The following is a 17,737-nucleotide window of genomic DNA, read 5'->3' as shown; positions in this document are numbered from 1 at the left end:
CAAATTCATTTCTGAGGTGGTTCTTCTTACTTTGAACTTTCCCCTACCAACCTGTGGAACACTCTAGCCAAGTCCAGGCACAGTCTGGGCTCTCCCTTTGGTCTGTCTCTGCAGAACCCACAAGGGAGCCTCTTTGGAAGGGAAAAGAAAATGGAAGTTGGAAAAATTCCTGGTCAGGAGCCATCGATCTAGAAACCAGTCCTGCCAGTTTTAAGCCTACAGCTGCAGCAGACGGTCAACTCAGCCAGCAGCCAGGGAGAGAGCTGGGGGGGCGCTGTTCTCACCCTCTTCCTGTAATTGGCTGCGGAAGCCTGACCAGTCTCACCCTTAGTGTGGGAATCTGAAAACACTATCTGGCCCTCAAAGAGGGCCACCAGGCTGCCCGACTGCCTGACCCACTCCCTGTCTGCTACTGGCACAACTTCCTTTCTTTGGCTGTTTCCTGACTTGATTTGGGAGCCCCAGTCCCCTTTAAGGGCCAAAGAAGAACACGGGTCCCTCCTGGGCCAAAGACATTTAATCCATTTCCTTCCAGGCTCCTCCGGAAGCATCACCTTCTCCATGAGGCCTTCCCTGCTTTTCCCACCCAGTTGTCAGTGCCCTTCCCATCTCTTCTCCCCCATCCCTAACTTTACAGGAGGTGACTAAAAGGCATGGTACTTGGAGTAAGGAAGCCCTCATTTCAAATCCTGCCCCAGACATTTATTAGCTGTGTGACCCTTGGCAAGTCATTTGCCTACCTTATCTGTAAAATGGGAAGAATCTAGGCTCAAGGGCTTGGTGGGAGGATCAAATAAGATATATGCAAGATACTTAATAGGTATATATTATATTACATTAATGTGTAATATAATATAATATTTATATGTTAATGTTTTATTTTGTATTACTTTGTATATTATATTAGTATATAGTTTAGTATATTATTCATTATTATCTATTAATATATCATATTTAATGTATATTTATAGATTACATATATTTTATCATATAAATATAAAATAGAGTATAGATTATATTTTATGTATATAATATAAATGTGTTACATATGTATTTTATTGTATAGAATATTTATTATATATACAAAATAAAATATATGTGACATATTATAAAATATCACATATATTTTATATATTTTAAATCTAAAATGTATCACATCTTATCAATCGATTATATATTATATGAATATATAAAATATACATAAGATATATCGTATTATACACAATAAAATATATTACATATATTTTATGATATATAAATATAAAATGTATTACATATAATTTATATATATATAGCTATATATTGTGAGCTGGTATTATTGCTTAAAATTTTTTTTAACTGTTACCGTCTGTCTTAGTATCACTTCAACCGCAGAAGAGCAGAAAGGGCTAGGCAATGGGGGTTAAGTGACTCGTCCAGGGTCACCCAGCCAGGAAGTGTCTGAGGTCAGATTTGTAATTATCTGCATCCATGCTTTTTCCGCACCCTAGAATGTAAACTCTTTGAGGGCAGGCCCGGTTTCGTACTTTTCCCCCCAGCCTAGCAGAGAGTACACACTACAGAAACGCCTTTCTGAATGAACAACCTCCCTCCCCCCCCCCCCTCCGCCCCAGGCACCAAGCCAGAGAACACTAAACACAACAGATGATCAATTAGGCAGCGCAGATGTCTCCGGGGCGCTGATTGAGATCATTTTCAGGAAGAGGAGTCACTCCGGAGGCCCTCTGGGTGAACCCGAAAACGCAATGCCCAGTTTTCCTCCCTCCCTCCCTGGGCTCTGGCCCTACTCAGGGATTCACCCTCTGCCCCCAGCCCCGGAGCCCCCTTTAACCACTCAACTCCCGTCTCTAGTCCCAGTCATCACACCAGTTTTCTCCTCCCGATTCTCAGCCAAACAACGCTGGCCCAGAGGAGATAAAAGAGCCGAGCGTGTTCAGGGCTAGGTTTTTCTTCCTCTTATTAAAGGATGACGAGAGGCAGTTCGGCACGGAGGTTAGAGAGCGGGGTTGGAAGCCAGAAAGTCCCACCAGTGACAAATACTGGCTGTGCGACTTTGGGTCAATCACGTGAGGGAGCCTCTCAGGAACTTTGGGTCAATCACGTGAATTCTTTCGAGGCAGCCTCTCAGGATATCAAAGGAGCCAACCTGCCTTGGAAAAGAGAGTTTCCTCCCCCTCCAAGGAAATCCCGGCTCAATCAATTAATTAATCAATTAGCACTAATTAACTGCCTGCTAGGTGCACGAAGAATGAAATAACGCCTTCTTGGAAAGAGCTGATATTCTAATGAAGGAGGCACCAAAAATGGACAAGGTAATTTGGGGGGAGCACTCTGGAAGCTGGAAGGAATTCGGAAAGTCGTGGTACTAAGGGGCAGCTAGGTGGCACAGTGACCTGGAGTCAGGGGGACCTGGGTTCAAATTTGACCTCAGACACTTCAGTCTAACTGTATAACCTGGGCAAATCACTTAACGCCAATCATCTAGTCCTTCTGATTTAGTATTGATTCTAAAACAACATAAGGATTTTAAAAAGAAAAAATGTTGCCTCATCTTTGCTACTCTTCTGTCTTAGAATTGATACTAAATCAGAAGGTAAGGCTTAAAAAAAAAAGAATATGATACTAAGAGGATCATAAAAACTCTCAGGCCCTATCATCTCATTTTAAAAACTACTACTGGTCCCCAAATTAAATCTAGTCTTAGATACTTGGTGTAGGACCCTAAGCAAGTCTCTTAAAGCTTTCTGCCTCAGTTTCCTCAACTGAAAATTAGAATAATAAGAGCACCTACTTCTCAAGGTTATTAAAAAAAAATCCTTACCTTTCACCTAAGAATCAATACTGTGTATTAATTCTAAGGTAGAAGAGCAGTAAGGCAAGAAGAATCAGCAGCTAGGCAATGGCAGTTAAGTGACTTGCCCAGGGTCACACAGGTACCAGGGTTATTTTTAAGACTCAATTGAGGTAATATTTGTAAACCATTTTACATATCTTAAAGTGCTATATAAATGCCAGTTATTATTATTATTATTATTGAGGAAACTGAGTCTCCAAGATGTGTAAGTGACTTGCTTCAGGGACACAGGGAAGTAAAAGTCAGAGGAAGGAGCTGCTCCCCCATCTTTTTGCTCCAGAACCAGTGTTTGGTTTGGTTTGGTTTGCTGGGTCCTCCCAGGTTGCCTACCCTGAGGAGCTAGCTGATTTCCACAAATTGTGCTTGGATGATTCTGGAAACTGCAGGTATTTTCTACATGAACCACTGTGTTGATCCACAAACCATAAATCATTGAAGCTGTCCAGCCTTTGCTAACCTAGGAGCTTAGTTTTTTGTTTTTGTTTTTGTTTTTTTTTAATGTTCATGAACTTCCAAAGAAGTAGGCAGACAGCAAAGCATATTATATAGTCAGCTTTACTTGTCATCCTATGTCACTTAAGTCAAAGGGACTTGAAGGGCTCAAAGAGGGTTAGAACCTTGCAAAACCAGATCTTAAGCCTTGTAGCCTGCTTTAACTATGAGCTCTGTTCAACTACACTTATTTCCTGGGTCTTTGAAGGCAAAAGCAGCTCCAGAAGGGCTCCTCCTTCTTTGATTGATCTGACAGGCTTCTGAGCTTCAGAGGAATCCCCTGGAGATTGTGGGAAAGGAAAGTCCCAGACATCTAACACTGAGCCAAAAAAGTGTGCTGTTGGCAAAATCATAACCAGGAATGCTTCACTTCCTTAGCCTTTTGAGAAAGGATCAGGTGGCAAATTGGGTACCCAGAGAGAAAAACAACAAACAGAATGTTGGGTAATTAGGATGAATAGATTTGGCCCCCCCAAAAGAAATATGAGAAAATAACAATTCTTTCTTTCTTGAAAGAGATAGAAGACTACAGGTAAGAAATGTTGCATATTCCGTCTAGCCCATGGGTGGATAAATTGGGCTTGCTGAACTGCTTTTCCCTCGTTCTTTTTGATTCTTTGTTGAAAGGCTCTGGCTTGGTACATGGGGAAGGGGGAAGAAATAAAGATGTTCTTTAAAAAGATACCCATTGAACTTCCAAAAATTTTTTTTACTGATTTAGAAAAAACCATAACAAAGTTCATTTGGAAGAACAAAGGATCAAGGATATCCAGGGAAATAATGAAAAAAAATACAAAGGAAGGGGGCCTTGCAGTCCCAGATCTCAGACTATATTATAAAGCCTCGGTCATCAAAACAATTTGATACTGGCTAAGAGACAGAAAGGAGGATCAGTAGAATAGACTAGGGGTAAGTGACCTCAGCAAGACAGTATATGACAAACCCAAAGATCCCAGCTTTTTGGACAAAAATCCACTATTTGATAAAAACTGCTGGGAAAATTGGAAGACTGTGGGAAAGATTAGGTTTAGATCAACACCTCACACTCTACACCAAGATAAATTCAAAATGGGTGAATGACTTGAACATAAAGAAGGAAACTATAAGAAAATTAGGTGAACACAGAATAGTATACATGTCAGACCTTTGGGAAGGGAAAGATTTTAAAACCAAGCAAGACTTAGAAAGTGTCACAAAATGCAAAATAAATAATTTGGATTACATCAAATTAAAAAGGTTTTGTACAAACAAAACCAATGTAACCAAAATCAGAAGGAAAGCAACAAATTGGGAAACAATCCTCATAAAAACCTCAGACAAAGGTTTAATTACTCAAATTTACAAAGAACTAAATCAATTGTACAAAAAATCAAGCCATTCTCCAGTTGATAAATGGGCAAGGGACATGAATAGGCAGTTTTCAGATAAAGAAATCAAAACTATTAATAGGCACATGAGAAAGTGTTCTCAATCTCTTATAATCAGAGAGATGCAAATCAAAACAACTGAGGTATCACCTCACACCTGGCAGATTGGCTAACATGACAGCAAAGGAAAGTAATGAATACTGGAGGGGATGTGGCAAAGTAGGGACACTAATCCACTGCTGGTGGGGTTGTGAACTGATCCAACCATTCTGGAGGGCAATTTGGAACTCTGCCCAAAGGGCAATAAAAGACTATCCGCCCTTTGACCCAGCCATAGCACTGCTGGGTTTGTACCCCAAAGAGATAATAAGGAAAAAGACGTACAAAAATATTTATAGCTGCACTCTTTGTGGTGGCCAAAAAATTGGAAAATGAGGGGATGCCCTTCAGTTGGGGAATGGCTGAACTAATTGTGGTATCTGTTGGTGATGGAATACTATTGTGCTCAAAGGAATAATAAAGTGGAGGAGTTCCATGGAGACTGGAACGACCTCCAGGAAGTGATGCAGAGCGAGAGGAGCAGAACCAGGAGAACATTGTACACAGAGGCTGATACACTGTGGTATAATCAAACGTAATGGATTTCTCCATTAGTGTCAATGCAGTGTCCCTGAACAATCTGCAGAGATCTAGGAAAAAAACACTATCCACAAGCAGAGGACAAACTGTGGGAGTAGAAACACCAAGGAAAAGCAACTGCTTGACTACAGGGGTGGAGGGGATATGACTGAGGAGAGACTCTAAATAAACACTCTAATGCAAATACCCACAACATGGAAATGGGTTTGATTCAAGAACACATGTGATACCCAGTGGAATCGTGCATTGGCTATGGGATGGGGGGGGTGGGAATGATCTTTGTCTCCAATGAATAATGCTCGGAAATGACCAAATAAAATAGTGTTATAAAATTTAAAAAATAAAATAAAAAGATTTTAACAAGAATAAAAACAGATTAAAACAGAAAGTAAATGCCAAATTTTCTTAGTGGGACAGATTTCTTCCCCAAATACTTAGGTGCCTGCTAGAGTAAAGAAGAACCACATCTCTATCTCCTCTAAAGGTAACCTCTGGCCCAGATCCTCCGTCCTGCTAGTGAAAAGCCAAGGTCTCCTTCACATATCCATCACCCATATTCCACTCCCATGAGACACTTTTTCTACCTTTTCTGCACGGGGCCTGATGACACCCTGACTACAGGGGCCTCACTGTAGCCAATAACACAGAAGTAAGAAATCCCATCACCTTCCAAAAAGCTGGGTTCTTACCCCCCAAAACACCTCATCTTCTGTCCTAGAATTAATACTAAGTATTAGTTCCAAGGTAGAAGAGCAGTAAAGAGCTCAATAATAGGGGTAAAATGACTTGCTCAGGGTCACACAGCTAGGAAGTATCTGAGGCCAGATTTGAACCTAGGTTTTTCCAATTCTAAGCCTAGCACTCTATCCGCTGTGCCACCTAGCTGCCTGTATTTACTTATTTGTTTAAAAATAAAAAGCAAAACAAAAACAAAAACACCTTCCCTTCCATTTTAAATCAATACTGTTTATTGGTTCCAAGGCAGAAGAGTTAGTAAGGGCTAGGCAATTGGAGTTCAGTGACTTGCCCAGGATCACACAGCAAGGAAGTGTCTGAGGCCAGATTTGAACCCAGGTTCTCCCAACTTCAAGCTTGGTGCTCTATCCACTGAGCCACCTGCATCTTGAGCTGCTATTCTGTTGACTGGAGGTGCCTCCTCCTGACTGTGTGTGTGTTTCTGCTTAGAATGGGGCACATGGTACAGCATAAAGAGTCTTGGATCTAGAATCAGGGGATCACAGATTTAGTGATGGAAGGGGGCTTCTAGGTCCTCCAGCTCATCCCTATCCTTATTTTATACAGACCAGAGAAGTTTGGTGACTCACCTACAGTCACACAGTTAGAAACTAGCAGAGTCAGGATTTGAACCTGCATCTCTTGCTTGGTGCCAACTACACTACATTGCCTATATCCTGTCCAGCTCTGGTTCTTAACACCTGGGTGATCTTGGGCAGCCTAGGCAGCAAGGAGGCAGTAGGAGATGTAGCTGGACCCAGAGTCAAGAAGACTAGAGTTCAAATGTGACCTCAAACATTTACCAGCTGTGTAACTCTGGGCAAATCACTTCAAGTTTCCTCAACTGTAAAATGAGGATAATAATAGCAACTACCTCTCAGATTTGTGGTGAGGATTAGAGGAGATATTTGTAAAGCCCTTAACACAGTGCTTGGTATAGTGTTGGTTCAGTCATTTTTCAGTTGTGTCTGTCTCTTCGTGACCCCATTTGGGTTTTTCTTGGCAAAGATACTGGAGTGGTGTGCCATTTCCTTCTCCGGCTCATTTTACATATGGGGAAACTGAGGCCAACAGGGTGAAAGGACTTGCCCAGGGTCACACAACTAATAAGTGTCTGAGGCTGAATTTAAACTCAGGAAGAGGAATCTTCCTGACTCTAGGTCTGGAGCTCTCTCCATCCACCTGTACCACCTAGCTTGGCATCAAGTAGGCATTTAATGATGACTTGTTTCCTTCTTCCTTTCTGAGCCTCAGCTTCCTCATCTATAAAAAGAGTGGGTCGGGTTAGCTGATCTCTAAGGTATTTTTTAGCTCCCAACCCTATGATTCCATTTATAATCAACTACCCATGAGCCCATCTTCCTGGTTACCTTCGGCAGAGCCAGGCATTCCAACCAGCCTGGCAACATACCAAGCTTAGGAGTCCACACTAGGCCAGCGATGACACATGGTTGAGAATGTCACTGTCTGTAGTTTCAGGATTTATTAAAGCCTCTTTGCCCATTCCTGCTCACTACCTGCCTCCTCCCCAGATTCTTAACAATGTCTTCCCTGTCCTTGTTTCCTGGCATGGCTCTCGTGCCCTGCCTGTCTGCTGTCTCTGCTTGGCACTGCCCTCCCCACTGCCGGGTCCCGTCCAGCAGCCGCTCCGCTCATCTGCTCTCTGCCTGGCAGGGCCCGGCTGCTGCTCAGCTTGTCCTCCTGGCGCCTGGCACTCCACAGAGACCGCTGCTCTGGCTACCTGCTGGCAGTCGGCTGTTCCCCGGTGGCTGCCCAGCTTTGCACACTTGGAATTGGCATTTCATGTGCCCAGAAAGAAAATTCCCAGGGTTGGAGTCACCTTCTAGGAGTTAGCAGGCTGGAAGTCCCCTCGCTGCCTGGGCACTGCCTTCATTAGGGAGCCCCAAGTCTGGAGCAAGAGACGGGCTAGTGTGAGAGCCTCCTGCCTCCGTACAAGGACAACAATGGGTTTCTGAGCTTCTTTCTCACTTGGAACCGCAAGACTATTGGGGTAGAGCTGGAAGAGGGCAGAGAGGCTATTCAGGCAGCTGGGTTCTGGGTGAAGTCAGGAAGGTCCTAAGCTTAAATCCTGCCCCAGATGCTTCCTAGCCGTTTAATTTCTCCCACCTCGGTGTCTTCATCTGTAAAATGGCTCATGAAAGCAGCTATCCCATGGAATGGTTTAAGGATCAAAAACAATACCATGTAGAAAGTGCTTTGCAAATCTTAAAGTTCTGTGGGGTGGTAAGGCAGAGCAGTGGACAGAGTACCAAGTCTAGAGTCTGCAGGGCCTGGGTTCAAATCTGATATGAGATACTTCCTAGCTGTGTAACCCTGGGCAAGTCATTAAAAAAAAATCTTTGCCTTTGATCTTAGCATTAATACTAAGTATTGATTAGTAATAAGATTACTAGACAGGGCTTGGCAGCAGAAAAGGAACAGCAATGGGAGGGCAATGCCAAGCAGAGATTAATAATAAGTAGAGTATATAATAAATATATATCAATAAAAATAAATATAAAGTAATATGTAATATTAATTCTAATGCAGAAGAGTGGCAAGGGCTAGGCAATGGGGGTTAAGTGACTTGCCCAGGGTCACACAGCTAGGAAGTGCCTGAGGCCAGATTTGAACCCAGGACCTCCCATCCCTAACCTTGGTTCTCTACCCCTGAGCCATCTAACTGCTGGGCAAATCACTTAATCCCCATTGCCTAGCCCTTACTGCTCTTCTGCCTTGGAATCCGTGTTTAGTATAGATTCTAAGATGGGAAGGGTGTAAAAAAATTCTTAATGGGCTCTGGTGCTGCTCATTATTATTATTATCCAATCTAACATTTTCATTTTTTCATTTTATTTTTATTGTCATGTAAAACATTACTTCCTTTTCAGTCACTGTTGTAAGAGCACACTCATACATCACCAAAACCCCCAAATGAAACCGTAAATACCCTGATGGGAGAGACGACTCCCACAGTTCTCTCTCTGGAGGTGGATAACTTTCCCCATCATAAGTCTTTCAGGATGGTCCCAGATCATCACATTGCTGAGAGGAGCCAAGTTATCACAGATAATCATCCTCCAGGATTGCTGTTGTTGTAATACTCACTCACAGAGGAAGAAAACGAGTCAAAGAGACAGACAGCAACTGGCCCAAAGTCACGCAGGTAACAGGGAGTGGACATTTGGAAGGGTTCTTTGCAGTTGGGCATGGACACTTAGACCTATGTGGATGATAGCTGGAAAGGGTCACTCTCCCCTATGGCTTCCTTGACACCACCCTGACCTCCTCTGGTCGCTCCTCCTTTTTCTTTGCTGGGTTATCATCCCATTCCTTTTCCCTTTGCCTGGGGGTGTCTTCTCTGTCCACTCCTCTGTCCATCAGCAATCTGATCCTCTCATGAGTTCTAGAATCTCTCTGGCCTTAGCTTCTCTCATGAGCTCTAGGGCTAAAATGCCTGCCACACATCTCCGCCTGGATGTCTTAGAGGTATCTCAAACTCGATAAATCCAAAACAGAACTCGCTCCCTGCCCCCCCTTTTCTTCTTCCTGTGGAGGGTACCACCAACCCTCCCAGACCTCCAAGTTTTCAAGCTCTGTCCTCTTTGACCGAGGAGACTTTTTTCTTCCTCACCCTCCATAACCAATCAACCATTCTCTTGCTCATTCTGCCGCTACACCTGTTGCATTTATGTCCTCTTCTGCATTCCCCTGGCTATCTTCCTTATTCAGGCCTCATGATCTCACTGGGACTCTCCATTGGGGCTCTTGTGTCCAGGCTCCAATCCAATAGCAACAACACTCCTGAAGCACAGGTCTGACTAGGTTATTTTCCCGCTCACAAGTCTTTAGTGCTTTCCCGTTCCCTTGAAGATAAAATATAAGCTCATTAGTGTGGGATTTGGGGTCCTTCAAAATCTGGCTCCCACTTATTTTTCATATCACTCCTCTTTTATTGTTATTCTGTTGTTTCTGATGCTCCGTGACCCCATTTGGGATTTTCTCAACAAAGAGCCCGGAGTGGTTTGCCATTTCCTTCCCTGGCTCATTTTACAGACGAGGAGACCAAGGCAGACAGTAGTGGGCAGTATCCCCACTTTTATTGTTGTTATTCAGTCCCATCCAACTCTTTGTGACCCTTGAGATTTTCTTGGCAAAGATACTGGAGTGGTTTGCTATTTCCTTCTCCAGCTCATTTGACAGATGAGGAAATTGAGGCCACCAGGGTGAAGTGACTTTCCCAGGGTCACACAACTTTTTTTTTTTTAAATCCTTACCTTTCGTCTTGGAATCAATAGTGTGCATTGGCTCCAAGGCAGAAGAGTGGTAAGGGCTAGGCAATGGGGGTCAAGTGACTTGCCCAGGGTCACACAACTGGGAAGTGTCTGAGGCCAGATTTGAACCTAGGACCTCCCATCTCTAGGACTGGCTCTCAATCCACTGAGCTACCCAGCTGCCCCCAAGTCACACAACTTTTAAGTGTCTGGGGCCAGATTAGAACTCAGGAAGAGGAATTTTCCTGACTCCAGACCCAGTATTCCATCTACTTCACCCCCTAACTTTTCTCTTTACAAAAGCCAAACTAGACTACTAACATTTCCCTGAACTTGACCCTCCATATCGCCTATGAATTCATAGAAGTTATCTTTCATGCCTAGAAAGTACCTTCTCCTCAGCTTCATTTTCCTTCTTTTTTTTTAACCCTTACCTTATCTTGTAATCAATACCATGGATTGGTTCTAAGGCAGAAGAGTGTTAAGGGCTAGGCATTGGGGGTTAAGTGACTTGCCCAGGGTCACACAGATAGGAAATGTCTCCAATCATATTTGAACCCAGGACCTCCCATCTCTGGGCATGACCCCCAATCCACTGAGCCACCCAGCTGCCCCCTCAAGTTCTACTTTTGAAATAGACTGGCTGTTGATCTTGGGGAAATCATTTCACTTCTCAGGGCTCTGGGCAATCTGGGAGACCACACAATACGGAAAAGATGCTTATCTATTTGGTAAAGGAAATTCCCTCTGCCATGCAAATACCCATGAAATCCTAGGTCCAGTCCCTCTCCCTATTGCTTATTTGTGAATTTAGAATCACAGATTTAGATTTAGAGCTAGAAGGATGTTACTCCCTCATTTTATAAAGGAGGAAACAGAGAGGGAGGTGAAATTACCCACCCACAGTCATGCCGCTAGTAAGTGGTGTTTCTCTTCTCTTCTCAACTAAAATACAAGTTCCCTGAGAACAGGAACTGTTTCATTTTTCTCTTTATATTTCTCTGAGCTTAGCCCAGTGCCTGGCCCATATTACGCACTTAATAAATGTTTGTCAGCTTGAATTGACTCATCTCTTCCAGCCCCCTCATTTTATAATGCGGATTTAGGCTCAGCGAAGATGACAAGCCACCACCACCACCAGATGAGTTATTGGCACGGCCAGAAATAGACTCGGGTCTCCTTCCGCTTCATTAGGGCCGCCTCTCCCGGCCTGGTGCCTCCTAAGGAGCTGGGGAGGGCCTCTCTGACCCGAGGCATGCCTACAGGCTCTTGCTCTCACCCCAGCTACCACCAATCTTCAGTGGTTAAGATTTATTTTCTTTTAAAAAACCTTCCTTTCTGTCCTAGTAAGAACTCTAACACAGAAGGGCAAGGACTGGTCACAGGAAGTTAAGTGACTTGCTCAGGGTTAGCCAGCTAGGAAATATCCGAGGCCAGATCTGAACCCAGGAGGCCTGGCGCTCTATCCTTTGAGCCCCCTAGCTGCCCCAACTTGGGTAGGTTTACCAAGGTAATAAGGAGAAGAGATGGGATTAGAACCCAGGTCTTTAACTCTGTCAAGCACAGATCAGACCATATTGGCTTCCTTTTCCTCTCCAACTCACTACATCCCATCTGGTCTCCATTCTTTTTTTTTTTTTTAATTAAAACCCTTACCTTCTATCTTAGAATCAGTTCTGTGTATTGGCTCCAAGGCAGAAGAGTGGCCAGGGCTAGGCAATGGGGGTTAAGTGACTTGCCCAAGAAGTATCTGAGAACAGATTTGAACCCAGAATCCCCAGTCTCTATCCCTGGCTTTCCTTCCACTGAGCCACCCAGTTGCCACCTCTATTTTTTTTTAAACCATCTCCTTTCTATCTTTGAACCAATTCTAAGACAGAAGAGTGGCAAAGGCTAGGCAATGGGAATGAAGTGCCTTGCCCAGAGTCATGCAGTTAGGAAGCATCTGAAGCCAGATTTGAACCCAGGAACTCCCATCTCCAAGCTTGACGCTCTGTCCACTGAGCCACCTCGCTCCTCGGATCCTTATTCCTTTTGAAATCAAATGTAAACTTTGCTTGATGTTTCTAGATCCTCACAATGTGTCCCCACCCTTCCTTTCGCACTTTAGTCTCTATTCCTTGGCATGCAGACCACTACGATCTGGGTAAATGGGCTAAATTCCTCCCTTCCTCACAGACCGCATTCCATCTTGGCCTTTGTGCCTTTGCCTAGACCTTGTGCTTGCAATGAACTTCCTCACCTCTGCCTTGAGGACTTCCTCATTTCCAAATTCCACACAAACACCCCAGCCTTTCCCCATCATTTCAGCAGCTGGCGAGTCATCCCCCACCAAAATAAAATGATCTCCGGTTTATTTTGTAGATTCCTTTATGTGTCCACCTTGTTTCCCCTATAGAATGGAAGCTCTTTCAGGTCAGGGACTAGTTCATTCATGCTGTTATATCCCAAATGCCAGGCCCATAATTGATATTTAATAAATGTTTGGTGATTCATTGATGAGCCAATAATCAAATATGTGTTTTTTCCCCAAACCCTTACCTTCTGTCTGAGAACCAATACTAAGTATTATTTACAAGGCAGAAGAGTTCATCTGTTAATTCTTCTTCTTTTTTTTTTTTGTTAAACCCTTACCTTCTATCTTAGAATAAATTCCATGCATTGGTTTCAAGGCAGAAGAGTGGTAAGGGCTAAGCAAAGTGGGTTAAGTGACTTGCCCAGGATCACATAAGGTAGGAAGTATCTGAGGTCAAATTTGAACCCAGGACCTCCTGCCCACAAGTCTATTCACTAAGCCACCTCACTGCCCCCACCAAATATTTCTTAAGCACCAGTTATGGTCTAAGAACAAGTTGCTTTGCTGCTCAGAGCCTCATTGGTAAAACTAGAAAGATAATACTTGGCTTATCTTCTTCAGAGACTTATCACCAAAAAAAAAAGTACTTTGTAAGCTTCAGAGAAATATGAATGAATGAACAAGAAGAGTTTATTTATTAAACACTATGTGCCACTCATTGGGCAAAGAGAAAAGCAAGATCATTCCTACCCTCTGGGAGCTTACATTTAGAAAATGCCCCCTAAATCTTCCTAAGCATTTGAACCCTGGCTCTGCATCACATTCCCGGGGTTCCGGGACTGAGCCGAAGAACCCCCTTCCCTGGCCAGCTTCCCTCAGCAGCAGGGCGTGGGAACCCTACGCCTAATGTGGTACCCAGGTATCTGAGCCCCCAGATGGATAATGAGGATGACTGCATTGCTGTAGCTTCTCTCCTCTGCTGAGTCCCGAGCACTTTGTAAACATGAGCTCATTGGTGCAGACAAAACTCCAGGGAGAAGCGGGGGTCATTAACACGTCAGAGGCAAAGTCAGAGGCACAAATGGGATGGGATTTGTTCAAATCCCCGCCGCAGTGTGGACCAGAACCCAGGTATCCAGCCTCCCAGCCCAGCGCAACATTAACTAGGTCAAGCTGCCTCCCTTGCATATCCCAGCAGGCTCAGAATCAAGGGAGACACTTTTCCTGAAGGGGACAGATGGGGACTTCTCAGAGAGAGGGAAATGCTTTACCTGCCCCAAAGGGGAACATGTCTAGAAAGGGGCCAGCTGCTCTGTGCTTCGGCATAGCAGGAGCCAGAAAGCTAGCCCAAGAAAAGTGGGAACCAGCTTTGATTCCCTTCAATCCCCTTGTTCCTGCCTGCTTCCAAGACACTATGAAGGTCCCTTTAGTCATAGAATATTCTCATCAGGAGAGATTTTCAGTTATATAGTATTCTGCTCATAACTCTTGAGTTTTACAAGGGAGGAAACTGAGGCCAGAGTGGTTAAGTGACTTGCCCAAGATCACCCAGTTAGCCAGGGGAAGAATCCAAATAGAACCCCAAGTCCTATTCTATTCCAGGCTTTTTGCACTATTTTGCTTTTCTATCCTAGAGTTTGGCACCTAGTAAGTCCATTACTCAATCAATTAATTAACAAGCATTTATTAAGTACCAAGTATGAGCTTGGCACTTGGGGCACAATGGGCATGAATGAAATCGACTCTGCCCTAAAAAAGGCTACAGGGGAAACAACGCGGACATATGCTGTTTAATGAATGTTTGTTTTGTTGTTGTTGTTGCACCTTGATTAGTAGACTCCTCTCCAGGGGCTCTTTCAGTTCCCAAACAGCTGAGCCCTTGGGACAGCACCCACCTTCCCAAGAACTCTACCACTCACCCCTCAGCTGGGGCCTGGGAACAAATCATCCAGATTCAGGAATTCAGCCAGAGGGATGGGAAGGCTGAAGCCAATGGTAGGTACTGCTGGCTTTCAAGAGTGAAGAGGGCCTGGTCAGATCTTGCCCTTTCCAGTTTAGGACCAAGAGGCCAATTCTTATTGGCCAAGTTTTAAACCTTCACCTGGAAAGGGAGTGGCAGGGAGCCAGGTGAACAAACACAGGAGCTGGGTCCAAACTCCTGAGTCCAAGATCTTTAGGGATCTCCCTCTCATTTCTATAGAAAGGATTTTCTTCCTAACCTGACAGGGGAGGAGGCTGGACCACTGTGCTTCCAGCTCCTGGGCCCAGAATGCCAGGTCCTTGGAGGGAAGCTTACCTGGGACCACTGTCCGATCAGGTTCTCTTGGCTCCTTTCTTTCCCAGCAGCTGGGGCCCTTACAGCTCTCTGACTGCAGGCTGCTGCATGTCTCCAACCCAGGAAACAGCCCTCCCTTCAGGCAAAAAAAAAAAAAAAGAATTCAGTGCTTTCCTCTCTCAGCTTCTTTCTAAAGCTCCTGGTTTGGTGTCATCCTGTCTCCATATGTAGACATCCTCCCTCCAGCTGCTTACTCACCGGCACTAGCTTGCTGCCAGCTGCTGTGGAGGAGGGCAGGAAGGGGATTGGCACCCCCTCCTCTCCCTGGCACATGCCAGGGCTAGGTACCTTGGGGGCTGAGCCCTTTGACAGCAGGTGGAGGTTGGAAATTTTGCTCCCTGCTAGACTTAATAAAGTTCTGGGCTCCTGCTCTCAGATGGGAATGATGCCTCCCTGCCTTGGTGATCTAGGGACTGAGGGATGCTCCCTGGGACCCCATTTTATTGCTTGATGCAAATGTGAGAGAGTGGGGAGGATAAGCTTAGATGCCAGCTGACATTTAGGAAGACAAGATTCTAGGGGAGAAAATTTTCTTTTTCAGGTTCCTTAGAGTGAGCATGTCCAGCAAAAGTACCTAGTATACTATTTACTCCTGTAGGGAACATTCCATGGGGCCTCCCACATTAATGCTCCCAACTGGAAAAATGCTGTCCTGAGCCACCGTAAACTTGAGAACAGTCCAACAACCCTTTTGAGCCAGAATGAGGTTGGGCTCTGGGAAGCCAAGTGGATCTATTTCTCTAAAATAATGGCCACGTCCAAAGTGGAAAGCATCTTCACTTTGGAGTGAGATAGAGGTTCAAATCCTAACAACTTGTGTAGTCCTAGCCAAGCCTTAACCTCCATGGGCCTGTTTCCTCCTCTTTAAAATGGGGAAGTTGCCCCAAGCCACACTAGATGACCACTAAGGTCCACTGAGAGTGGATAGGACACTGGACTTAATATTTAGAAGATCTGGGTTCAAATCTCATCTCAGACACTTAATAGCTATGTGACCACAGGCAAGTCATTTACTTCTGTAAAATGAGGAAGTTGGGTTCAGTGGCCTGTAAGGTCCCTTCCAGCTCTAAATTGAAATATATCATCCTATTGTCCTTCCAGCTTTAAATCTGTGACCCCATAAGTCTAATCATAGCCATCCACCAAGCAGCCATTCTGGTCTCCTTACCTTGCCGCCTTCTTCTTTTCCTCACCTTCTAATGTTACTCCCAGAGATCTACAATGTTCCTGTGTTCATTGGGATGGAGCCCTGATGGAGGACCCCATTATTTCACCTGGCAATTCCATGCACCTGCCTAGGCCAACCCAAGACAATCTGACCCCTTCTAGGCAAATGTTTCTCATAATATTAGTTGGCACTTACAGAACACTTTAAAGTTTTGCAAAGAGAGAGATAACCAGATATCACCATCTGTATGTATCCATGCCCCACTCCCCACCCCCATCCCTAGGCTCCAGAAATGGGTGCTCTTGTCTTTGTGCAGGTAGATATACATATACTCTCACTACAGCCTCACGGGCTATCATCTACCCATTTTACAGAAAAGAGACCCGAGGTCGGGGACATTGACAGCAAGTAAGCAACCGAGGTGGTTTTCAGGTCTGAATCTTCCTGACTCCAAGCCCAGCACCCTCTACCCTCTACCATACTGCCTCTCCCCAGAGTATCTGGTCCATAGGAGAGATAGCCCCCTCGATAAGGAGGTGAAGCCCCCTGAGCTGTTGCCAGATCGGCTGGAGGTTGCCCTTCTTTTCCCAGAATTCGAATGATTGGAATCCACACACCCCGCCCCCTCCTTTTCTCCCGGCAGCTTTCAAAGGGGCAGAAACAGAAAGTCACCATACCTGCCATTTGACTGCTCCTTCTCTTCTGACCAGAGACACCCCCGGGCCACACAGCACGTCCGGAACCACTGGCCCAGAAGAACAGTACTGGTCATTCCATCCTCGTGGTACCCAAGGGGAGGAAGGCGGGCAGGAAGGAGGGGAGGGCTGAGATAATCGCTCCAAGTTTCCAAAGCGAAAAAATGAAATCAAATGAAGAATCCAAAACGGAGGAACATAACCTAGGCGTGAGTCAGTCCCCGTTCTCTTGCTTAGTCACCTGGATTGCACGTTAGGGATGGGAAAGAGAACGCCCTGCCCCCCGCTTTCCCCCAGCCTCCCTCCGTCTCCTCCTTCTCCTTCCCGCTTTTGACTTAAAAAGGGGAGAGCAGCAGCAAAGGTAAGGCTTCACAAAGCCCTCGCCTCAGACATCCAAGGCTCTCCAGCCCTTCATGAAGGCTGCCGCCAGCCGGGTCCCCAGCCCGGCTCTCCACATGTTTCCCCAGAGCACACAGAGATACCCTTGGCTCTCTCAATTAAATCGTTGGGCTCGTTTTGGGGGCACCAAGTCTCTCCAACGTTGCTTGGCAATTTCGATATCGTCGGGAGTTGCCATGGGGAGAAGGGTGATGTCATTGACACAAAAGAACCCCACTGAATTTACAAATATGCCGGGGCTCGAGCTATTTATAAAAGACAGCGTTCTTTATTTAGTTGAAACCCCTCTCCCTTTCTTTGTCGGGGGAGGGAAGCGAGGGCTTTCTTGCCCAGGGGCTCCACACCCCGCTCTCCGTCCCCACCCCCAGCTCCAGAAATGGGTGCTTTTTTCTCACACACCTGGCTCGTGGGAGCTGCCCGCTTTAGACTTCGCAAGATGTCTAAAGAGCTTGGCTTGAACTCCCCTCTGGGATGGGTTTCCCC

At 45.1% G+C, this 17,737-nt stretch overlaps 1 protein-coding gene across 2 annotated transcripts in view; it reads right to left on the bottom strand.

Annotated features, from left to right (window-relative positions):
- Positions 1 to 17,481, bottom strand: part of PAK6 (p21 (RAC1) activated kinase 6) — a 101,193-nt gene extending 83,712 nt beyond the window's left edge. Inside the window, exons 1-2 of one of the 2 annotated variants that reach the window (XM_056810259.1) lie at positions 16,838 to 17,481; positions 14,954 to 15,068 (exon numbers count right to left, since the gene is read on the bottom strand). The gene's annotated coding sequence lies outside the window, so the exon portion shown is untranslated. The remainder of the gene's footprint in view (positions 1 to 14,953; positions 15,069 to 16,837) is intronic. The other variant, XM_056810261.1, reaches the window with a different exon arrangement.
- Positions 17,482 to 17,737: the final 256 nt, after the last annotated feature.

The sequence above is a fragment of the Monodelphis domestica genome, chromosome 1 (genome assembly GCF_027887165.1).
Source record: "Monodelphis domestica isolate mMonDom1 chromosome 1, mMonDom1.pri, whole genome shotgun sequence".
NCBI classification, from domain to species: domain Eukaryota; kingdom Metazoa; phylum Chordata; class Mammalia; order Didelphimorphia; family Didelphidae; genus Monodelphis; species Monodelphis domestica.
This window is presented reverse-complemented; position numbering and strand designations above follow the sequence as displayed.